Source organism: Cyprinus carpio, chromosome B1 (genome assembly GCF_018340385.1).
Source record: "Cyprinus carpio isolate SPL01 chromosome B1, ASM1834038v1, whole genome shotgun sequence".
NCBI classification, from domain to species: domain Eukaryota; kingdom Metazoa; phylum Chordata; class Actinopteri; order Cypriniformes; family Cyprinidae; genus Cyprinus; species Cyprinus carpio.
This window is the reverse complement of record NC_056597.1, coordinates 14,107,720-14,117,355: the sequence shown is the minus strand read 5'-3', so window position 1 is coordinate 14,117,355 and position 9,636 is coordinate 14,107,720. Positions and strand designations below refer to the sequence as shown.

Genomic DNA, 9,636 nt, shown 5'->3' with positions numbered 1-9,636 from the left:
GATCAAATAATGCAGGCTTGATGAGAACGAAGAAACTTCTTTTCTATTAAAAATAGTAATGTTTCCAAACTTTTTGGTCTGTATATATATATATATATATATATATATATATATATATATATATATATATATATATATATATATATATATATATATATATATATATATATAATTAAAAATATTTAAATTGTATTTCACACATATTATCAACAAGTAATAACAATTAATATTTTCACAATAGTTACTGTTTTGACAGTATTTTTTTGATTAAAAAAATACAGATTTAGTGAACATAACAAAAACATTATAACATCTTACCAACCCCAAACCCTTTGAACAGTGGTGTAAATGCATATACGTGTGCTACATAATTTACAGTTTACACTATCTCTCTAATATTATATTTTAATTTTTCTTGAAACAATACCAGTACAGTACTTACAATCTATCTATGCTTTTTATAAAATAAATAATTCCAATTTTTGTGAGACCTAATCTCTCTGTCTCTCTGTCTCTTTCTTACAAATTCTGCAAGTTTTCCCAAAAGCTCATCAAAAAAAATCAACAGTGGCCTTTCACATGATCATTATTTTCTTCCTTTTCATTGCTATTGGCTTTGCAGTAGTCAGTTTAGCTTTTTCTGTATATATAATGCCAGAAAAAGTTCCATTTACCAATCTATTAAAGGACCTTTTTGGCCTCTACATCTGGAATTTCATTGCAGGTAAGTCAACATAACACATAATACTAAAATAGAATGTTCTGTCCATGCCTTTGAAAAAATCAGCCCTATATCAATAATATTAACAATAACAAACTGTGATTCATTACTTCTTTTTTGATTTCTAATCATATGTCCCTCTGTTAATCCCCTTATTCTCAGCTCTGTTCAGTGCAATGGGCTTTGCATGTGTTTCCTTGCAGCAATCCATGTTGCGCATCGGCTCACAGAACATGTGGCCTAACTACCGTGATAGCCCTTTTTTACCGTTTGTAAGGCCTTGAGGAGAATCTTGGTTTCTCCTTCTGGATTGTGTCGTTGCCAGCGCTGCTGTAACACACATAGTTAACATTCTTGTAGTAGCTCCAGTAAAAATTCATCTGCCTAAAATACAGGACTAGAGACACCACGCGGAACCCCACGCCCCTGTAGACGACTTTCTCTACTTGACAGAACGGATGTGAGCTGCCACATGCAGGGTCAGGCAGGAGGGCGCTGTGCATATTGAGCCAAACAGAGTGTATTATGTGACCCCAACCTGTTACTATACCTGAAGTGATTTCATCAGGTGATATGAGGATGATTTATGACTACAGACTGTGGGTGGTCATACTGAATCTGTGCGGGGGTTTCTATTAGACAGCTTTATTATGTGTGTGGCAAATAAATACGGCATAAAACTCAACTTGAATAGTGCTGTTTGTTGTGGAGGACAGCAAAATGTTTTTGACTGACATTGGGTTATGGACAACTGCAGGCTTTCCAGACGTGAAATGTGACACTGTGTATATGTATTTCAAATTGTAAAAATTCTACAAGTTATATCACTATATATATCTTACCTATATTTGCAGAGTGGAGAAATATAACAATATGTAATAACAATGATCCTTATTGTTCTGATATGTAAGTATAAATTACTTGATGTTTACAAATGTTCCCTATTACTATAATTTCCAAAAAATAGACTCAAGTCACTCCTATTCTTCACCTTTTTACGTTATACATGTCACATAAAAAAAAAAAATACTCAAAAAGTGGCATGGTATCGCAATGTGCAGTTTCGAATCATCCTATATGTAACCATGGTATTAGCAATTCTGACCCCATCACTCGACTGCATTCTACTGCCACAGTACTTATTTGTGAGGGGTATGTAATCTTTCATCATTATATAGTTCAATCATTATATACAATCTTATATTTATATTAGTAGCCTGACATATTCTTCTCTGCTTCAAGATTTATTGTGATACTTCTTGAGATATCATAAAGTAAATGATCGATAAATATCATACAACAGATTTTGTCTATGGTCCTTATTTGAAAGTTTATCTGGATATTAGGCTACTACCAACTTCTATAGTAATGATATACAGTATTTATATCTCACTATTGTAAACACTGAATTTTACATTCTGTTGTTGGTTTGTTTTTAATCCCGGGGGTGGGCTTGGGGTCGTTGTCCTGTCCACATCACTCAGCTTCTGTTGAGCTTCAGTTGGTGAACAGACTGAATCTTTTACATAAGCTGCAGAATGTCCTGATAATCGTAGGATTCATTTTTTCTGTCAATGATCCCCTGCTGCCCTCTAACAGCAGTTTGTGCCCCTATGTGACCTACCCCTAATTCACTACCCAGACTGCACCCACTGTATAGCAAAATGTTAGGATTTATTTCCCCCCTGCGGGTTGCCTCATGTTATTGTGCCATATCCTCCTGACTACCAGCTAATGGATTTTTGTTTCTCTGTAGAAGCCGACTCAATTTTTAAAGCTTTCTATGAGATCTTACATGTCACAGTTCTAACTCTCTTTATCCTGTAAGAGCGCACTACAGGGTTTTTTTTTTTTTTTTTAGCGCCACCAATGTTTGCCAAGTTTCACTTATGATCATCACTCTCTTTGGTCTTAACAAAATGGCTGACATTAATTTAGTGACATCAACTTTAACACCTTTATGGAAATATGGTAACCTTTTGTAATGCTGCATTTCCCTCTGACTAATTTTCGACATGTTTGTTATAAATCAACACTCTAATGTTATGGGTTTCCCATAAAAATATGACTTTTCTGTCACGAAACAGGACATTGACGTTCATACCTGTGCACTGTAGCGGGACAGGACATAATAGTATTCCTCTGCATAATCTTAGATTTTATTATGAAAATCTTGCCATTTATTACTCCATTTTTTTTCATCCTTACATGTGTCATTCACATGTGTATAGCTTATATATACCTTGTATCTATAGGCCCAACCATATCTATATATATATATCTAATCTATATATATACAGATCTATCGTATATATATCTATATATATAATAGTATATATATATATTATATATACTGGGTTTTTATCACAACCCATTGCTCATCCGCCCCCCCCTCTCATGGGCGCAACTCACTGCCTTCATTTAGGCATCTAGATGTGGTGACGCTGACGTGCTTGAAGTTCCCCCCGCGCATCAGAAGGGGAAGGCCCGGGGATTTCAGTAGACTTTGAACGTTGTGGAATGGTTGTGGTGCCAGACCGTCCTGGTCTGAGTCTTTCCAAAACTGCTGATCTACTGGGATTTTCACGCACAATCCCATCTCAGGGTTTAACTAGGTAACAAAGAGACTGGTCCACCAAAGAGAATATCCAGTGAGCGGCCGTTGTGTGAACGAAAGTGCTCTTGTTGAGGTCTAGAGGACGAAGTTCGAATTGGTAGAGATGATTTAGCCCGGCCCAGTCCAGTACTCCCCCCTCCCCTTCCCCCCCCCGGTATGCCGGCCATACTGCCGGCAAACCGGGGTTCCAACGAGCGTACTCGCCCAAGTGTCCCTATGAAAGGGCCCGTGCGGGCGTGCGCTGTGTATATATATATATATATCCTCGATATATATATATATAGTAACCTTAAATGGTTATTATGGGTGGGGTGTTGTTGCGGAAAATTACAGTTGGCAATGGGTTGACCATTGCAGTGTTGTTTATGACGTTTTTGGAAGCATTTGTGTGGGGAGAAGTGGATGGAAACCTCAGTGTATGTGTGTGGGTGGCGACACAGGATCTTCTATCCCCCAGCCACTCAACCCTTAGCATCACCCTCACATAAGCGTGAAAAATCTAATTAGAACTGTTCCCCAGGACATGTAAAACGTAGTCCCTTTGGTCCAGGTTATTGACCTTTGCCCATTGGAAATTAGTTGATCACATTCTTTCCAGAGAAAGAAAACAGAGTAAATATGTGTGCAAGTGAATTCCACCCATAGACATTATAATATATAAGATGAAAAACTGTGGCTTGTTTTATGAATCCCTAAATGTGCCAAGCAGTCTCTCCAGTGCATCAAAAAGGCTCTAGAGATTTTGAAAGGAAATAAATCCTCATATAAATACAATATCTTCATGATCCTTTTTATGCAAACTGTTGCTTTTGTGTGGGCTGTTCAGCCCCTTTTGCTGTTTAAACTAATATTAGAACAACATTTTCATTTTACAAAAATTATATACACTATATTAAGAAGTTTATGTCTTACTTGACCCTCACCCATGACTCCTGATTTAATGACATTTACTGGTAAAATGCTAGTTTGAAACTCAATGGTGCTTTTTTGGTTTTTTTTTTTTTTTTTTTTTTTTGGATTTGAGCTTGGAGTGGGAAATTCCTAAACCATTATTGTTTTGAAGGAAATAACTAGCTGCATTGCTGTGTTTAATGTGCACCGGAGTTACAAAAATTACATTATTTCAGGGTGAAGGTGGTGGGGGACGGGGGTGGAACCCTGCCATTTCTGATGAAGTAAAAATAATTCCACACTAATTTTTTACAAAATATCGTGTTATAATAACAAGATATTTGCAAGTTTTTTTTTTTTTTTTTTTTCTTTACAATCTTCTTCGTACAGAAAAAAACTTGCTGGCTGGATTAACCCTTGCCATTCCAGAAAAAAAATTGCAGTATTCCCCGACATAAAACTCTGTGACTTTTTTTTTTTTTTTTTTTTTTAGAATTGTGGCTTTTTTCTCCGTTTTTTGTTTTTTTTTTTTTTTGTTGTTTTTTTTTGTCAACCCGTCCGTTTTTTTTTTTTTTTTTTTTTTTTTTTGTTCTGCTAGTTTTTTTTTTTTTTTTTTTTGTTTTTTTTTTTTTTTTTTTTTTTTTTTTTTTTTTTTTGTCAGTTTTTTTTTTTTTTTTTTGTTTTTTTTTTTTTTTTTTTTTTTAAAGTATAAACTGTGGCCCAATTGTGAGAGAATGATCTCCCAGTAAGATGTGCTAGAGAAAATCCAGAATTGTAAAGTATAAAGTTGGAGAATAACAATGGAGAATAAAATGTTAGTAAAATAAAAAAGTGCACTTACCTTTTTATGTATTTATTTTTTTATTCCATGGCCACAAAATGGGCATCCAGGGTATATTAGAGTTAGAGAGGAGGGGAGAGAGAACAAAAATAATTAAGGTTTGTAGCTTATTTTTTTTTTTTTTGAGGACACAAACAATACTGGATTGTTGTGACGTTATGGGCCATAACATGCCTACTTCTGGACTGTACATGCTTTAGATTCGCGAATGAACCTCACTTTGTTTTAGTCCCTGCTTCTATGAATTTTAGAGTACGTTTTGGAAATCCTTGGACTCATTACCGGCACAGGTTTATTGGACCCTTGCCCCCAATAAAAAAGAAGGTATATCTTGTTTTTAACCAGATTTCTCTGAATTTTACATAGATCGCTGTGGTCTTCAGCTCCAACACAACCATTGTGTGATGATGAAGTACCGGGGCGGACGGGGTTTATCTATGGTTTGGTGTGTCTGAGACCACTATCACCTGGACAGGAAAACACTTAGACGGATGTACCCAGCCATTTAGCTGAGCTTTTATCTAAAGTGACTTTTTTTTAACAAATTAGACGTAGAACGTCAGAGTGGTAATCAAAACTATTTGGGTACCAACATTCTTCAGAAGTATCTTTCTTTTGTGTCTAAAGAAAGTCTACAGGTTTGGAAACAACATTATGGTAAGTGTCATTTTGGGGTGAGCACTAATCAAGACAACTAAGGAAAATGCACATGGGAGCATTATATAAAAAAAAATAAAAAACTCCTTTTCTACCTCATGACCATCCTTTAGAACTGACTGAACAGCATCCCCAAAAAAACGGTTTTTCAAAGAACCAAACTAAAAGCTACTCTGAAAGACCAAAAAGCAGAGGTCATTTCCTCTATTTGGACAGGGTCAGACATTGTGGCTGAGTGTATAGGCTCAGCCAAGCCGAATTTTGTCCATGAGTAATCATGTTATCCTTCTGAACAACCCAGACGTGGATATCCCTGGCTTCTAGGCAAGCGTTATATCTAGAGGCCTCTAGGCCACCACAGAGTCTTTCCAGATGCAATCAGAAACACTTGTCATATGAATGATGTTTTGTCACTATAAATTATGCCTCTGTAGATCCGTTGATATCAAATCTTTGTTGATGGTTGATGTGGGCCCCTAGGCAATACGTGGGCTGTAGAGTAGAATTTAATCTCGGGCAGTTTCTACCTGCAACCTGCATTATGATGGAGATTTACGCGTGAAATGTGATTTCATTAACTAATGCTGTATTTTTTCCCTCAAGATCCGTTTTAGTACAACATCCAGTCAGGCCTGGCTCATCTAAACCAGGAGTGAGTTTGTTAGTGCGTTTGTTAGTGTGTGTGTGTGTGTGTGTGTACGTGATCAGGTTATAAAACATTTAAAAGCATATTCACATGTCGTAAGTTAAGGAAAAGGCGGAGAGAAAATTCAATAAAGAGAAGAGAGTTAAAAGAAGAGGAAGAATACTCTGAAGTCCCACAATTTCAAAAGATTGTATTGTTGGAGTACTGGTATCATTTTGTGAAAAATCTAACAAAAACAATTTTATAAATGCATAAAATACTAATTTGGTAGGCGAAAATTTTTCAAATATAATGTGGTATAGTGTTTTATGTGTTATAAGTCAGATGTTATTCTGAAAAATATTGAACAAAATTATGTAAAAAAACAAAACAATGTGGCAACACATACAGTACAGAAATTACATTTAAAAGAATAGTTTACCCTAAGATCAAAATGTAAATTTTGCTGAAAATGTAAATGTCCCAGCTGTATGATGAAGTTTGTGTCTTTCTCAGAACAGATTTGGCGAAATTTGGATCCTCTGCATGGACAGGGTGCAGTCATAATGAATAATCCAAACATCGGATAAAAACATCACAATAAGCCTCTCATAATACAAGACTCCATTCGCATCAATTAACATCGGTTGGGGCAAAAGCTGGGCGGTTTGTTAAGAACCAAATCCCAGGAACTGTTGGCTTTAATAAATAATTAACACTTAAAAAGTTAATTCCCTGTCATCATCTAACAGAAAATCCCCGAACATCTTTGTTAAGGAACAGTATTCGCGCTTGTTAATGTTTGATTGAATCTGTACATATGTTTCTTCTTTCTCCATGTCCTGGGACAACTTTATCTATAGAGATTAAACCAATATTTTATAGATATTTTAGCAATATTTTATTTTTATATCAATGTGTTGGAAGTTAAAAACCAGCTTAGAGATTGATATGTTTTTACTGGCTGGACCCGTGGAATACTTTGTGGCGATTATTGTGATATTGCTCCATTAGTGAGCAATTTATGTAATGTTAATTTCTCCTTTTTGAGAAAAAAACAATACTCATCTACACCTTGGAGCACCTGATTTCAGTGAACTATTCTTGTTTTATGGATTATTCCTGACACATCCATTGTAAAAGCTTCACAAATGATACCAGCCTTTGGAGACCAAAAAAATTATTTTCTTCATGAAAAATTTTAAAAAGTATTTGAAAATTTTGAAAATGCAAAGAAGATACCGGTTCATCTGTCATCCTGATAGTGGGAGAGAGAGATAGAGAGGAGAGAGAGAGAGAGAGAGAAGAGAGAGAGAGAGGAAGGCGGGTGATAAACCCTGCAAAACCAGATCCACCTCAAGAAGAGCATTTTATCCCTCACTCTGCTCTTGCTCTCTCTCACACTTCATTAATTTTCTCTCTCTTTTTCTGCCTGAGATGTGCATCTCTGCTGAGGGAGGGATGGGACAGAGTCTTGTTGTTTCAGAGGACCGAAAGGTACAGAAGCTGGAGGAGTTTATAGAAATAGAGTAGCAACAGCAGGGTCGACATTTCTCTGCGTTTCTTAGTAGGAAAAATTGACTTTTTTTTTGCACAGTTATTTTCGGTTATATGGATGGCAGATTATTTTAGAAATGAATGAGATACTAAAATTCTCAAAAAAAAATAAAAATATCTGTGAGTTCATCTAGGACAGGGTCAGAAATTGTTTGTGAAGGAGGCAAGAATTAAAAAAATGTACAGACCTAAATATTTTTATGGTTAATATGGTTGATGAAGGGGGTGTAATAAAAATACAAAACCAATGTGTGTTTAGTACTAAGGATAAAGAAGCTCAGATCTCAGTTGTCCTGTGTCGGAGAGTTAAGCATTCACAGACTAATAAGCTGCAGAAATATGGGCTGGAGGACAGTTATGAAAGAACAGAGACTTGGGCCCTGGAGGACCTGATTCTGGACGGTAGAGATCCGATACTGTGAGTTGAGTTTAGCATTCATCCTCCTCCAATTTGTGAATATACATGCTACTTCCAGTAACTGCTGTTCATATTCTTAACGGTGCTGATGAGTTGTAATATAACAGGAGCAGAATCTCCTACTTTACATTGAAAGATGTTTAGTTTGCATATCTCTGCTGTGTTAGGATGATCCCTGTTTCTTGATGAAATTTCGACTCGGTGCGGTCCATCAGAGCAGTGGGCTGTGCTGCGAAATACACACTGGCCCGCTGTCTGCTGTCCCTGAGCAAGACGGTCCACACGGCACTAAAACTTAGAACTATGGACTGGACGTACATTCAGCCCACTGCAATGTATTCAGATCGTGGTGACTGTATTGTCCTTGCGCAGATCTGTTTTCTATGCCTTTAATCTGTGTGTGTCTTACATTGTGTCCTGTGCCTCTGGCATAGAGGCATTTTTGATTAGTCTTCTTATTTGAGGAGACCTGGTCCTAAAACCTCAACTCTTGATGTTGACAATAAAAGTTAATTTCACGTGTAATCTATAATACCCTTAGGGAGCGTACAAAGACCATGTGCTTTGTGTTTTTGAGCACTTAGCCCATGGCTTTGAGCACTTAGACCTACAGTAACTGTAACATAACTCCACGCTGTGGTGAAATCCAATTTGTGCTTGTGCAAATGCACACAAAAGGGTGTTTCTGATGTGTAATCCTATGACCTTGAATATTAAGAATGTGTATTTAGTTAAAAGTGTTATAAATTGTGTGACGATGTTTTGCATGTGTTTTAGCTGATTCATTTAGTTAATCTATACTAATATATTTTATCGTTTCCAAATGCCGAAACTGTGAGGCAAACTTGTGAAGATTTCAGCATACACTGGTTTTAATAATCTTGTCATTATCATGTTTTCTCATTTCTTCTGCAGTGTGTGCTTTACTGAATAAAATACTGTGACATCCATGAGGTTATTTAAGCACAATTTTAACAAAATTAACTATTGAAAGTTTTCAAAATATTTGTCACTGTGTGCAAGACAGCTTTAATTGTTTGCATGCATAATATTCTTGGTACCAGAGGATTGGCATCTTGTGATGTATTAAAAGTAGCAAATTAATAACATATTTAGGGCGAAATGTACAGCTGCTTACCAAATAAGTATATAAATGGTAAATAAAATATTTGAATTGGGAGGGTAAATTATTTTTTTTTGTTTGGTAGAAAGAGAGATTGTTAGTAACAAAACAAGCATAACTATCCAGCAAATATAGTTTACCGGATATTACACAAAAATATAATACACGACTGGCCAGAATCAATTA

At 36.0% G+C, this 9,636-nt stretch overlaps 2 pseudogenes; one reads left to right on the top strand and one right to left on the bottom strand.

The window, feature by feature from the left end:
• The window catches only part of LOC122135751, a 24,811-nt pseudogene extending 23,587 nt beyond the window's left edge, over positions 1-1,224 (bottom strand).
• A 2,017-nt stretch (positions 1,225-3,241) lies between these two features.
• Positions 3,242-8,761, top strand: LOC109045788 (annotated as a pseudogene).
• Positions 8,762-9,636: the final 875 nt, after the last annotated feature.